Here is a 1407-nt window from a genome sequence, read left to right as displayed (position 1 = left end):
ACATTATTCTTTAGTTGTATTGTGTGTATATTGGTGTATTTTAATATGTGTGACAGTTCTTGTCTATCAGTGTATCAGTGTTGTGTTACTTGTCATGTTTTAGGTTTTTGTGTGGACCCCAGGAAGAATAGCTGCTGCTTCAGCAAAAGCTATTGAGGAATACGAAAAAACCAAAGTCACCTCCTAGAAAAAGTGGTCTGAGACTGACTCAGCCATCACACATAGAAGGGATGATGCAACGAGAGGACATTGAGCCTTGTCTGTGACAATACAGAGGCGGATGCAAGATGCAAGCAACGATGGTTTAATGAATACAGTTTACAGCAGCAACAGGACAGACAGACTGTACTCAGACGGAATCCGACCCAGGGACTAGGGCGCATCTTCCGATGATAGCGTGCTGAGAAATCCAGGGGAGTGTGTCCGGATGGGTAGGAAGGAGCACAGAAGATAATCCACACAAGGGCGGCGAGAGAATGAGCACGGACACACGACACAACCTCAGGGAAGTAACAACGATCTGACAACAAGAAACACTGGTTACAGAACATATAAAGGGAAGATAAGTGATTCCAGCTGGCGCAGACAATCAGGCCGAGATTGGGAACCACACCCACACAAACACGGGAGAGAGAGAGAGAGAGAGAGAGAGAGAGAGAGAGAGAGAGAGAGAGAGAGAGAGAGAGAGAGAGAGAAAAAGAGAAAGAGAAAGAGAGAGGGAGGCAGTGGATTCATGAACCGTGACAATACCCCCCCCCCTAGGAACGCCTCTTGGCGTTCCCAGGCGAATTTACCTGTCGATTGAAATCATCGATAAGGGAGTGATCCAGAATGTCCCTAGCAGGTACCCAACTTCTCTCCTCCGGACCGTAACCCTCCCAGTCCACCAGGTACTGGAATCCGCGTCCCCTCCTTCTAGAGTCCAAAATACGATTGACAGAAAAGGTGGGTTCCCCATCAACAAGTCGTGGCGGCGGGGGAACCGGGACCGGCGGGTTAATGCGTGCCTGAAACACAGGTTTTATTTTAGACACATGAAAGGTAGGATGAATTCTCCTATACGCCGGAGGAAGCTTGAGCCGGACCGCCACCGGACTAATGATCCTGGTGACTTTGAACGGGCCGATAAATTTGGGGGCAAGCTTGTTCGAAACGGATCAGAGTGGAATGTTCTTAGTAGAAAGCCACACTCTTTGGCCAACGACGTATACCGGAGGCTTCGACCGGCGGCGATCGGCCTTAGCCTTGGTGCGCGCCCCCACCCGGAGAAGAGTCTCACGGGCTCTGCTCCATGCGTGACGGCACCTCTGGATGAAAGCGTGAGCGGAGGGAACAGTGACCTCGGACTCCGTACTGGGAAAGATAGGTGGCTGGTAACCTAAACTACACTCAAACGGAGAGAGACCC

The 1407-nt window shown here is 50.5% G+C and overlaps 1 long non-coding RNA gene across 1 annotated transcript; it reads right to left on the bottom strand.

The window, feature by feature from the left end:
• Positions 1 to 283: 283 nt before the first annotated feature.
• Positions 284 to 1148, bottom strand: LOC139571469 (uncharacterized). The gene is made up of 2 exons (XR_011674303.1): positions 795 to 1148; positions 284 to 520 (listed from the first exon to the last, which is right to left on the bottom strand). It is a non-coding gene; the product is annotated as an uncharacterized lncRNA (long non-coding RNA).
• Positions 1149 to 1407: the final 259 nt, after the last annotated feature.

The sequence above is a fragment of the Salvelinus alpinus genome, chromosome 3 (genome assembly GCF_045679555.1).
Source record: "Salvelinus alpinus chromosome 3, SLU_Salpinus.1, whole genome shotgun sequence".
Taxonomy (NCBI): Eukaryota; Metazoa; Chordata; class Actinopteri; order Salmoniformes; family Salmonidae; genus Salvelinus; species Salvelinus alpinus.
This window is presented reverse-complemented; position numbering and strand designations above follow the sequence as displayed.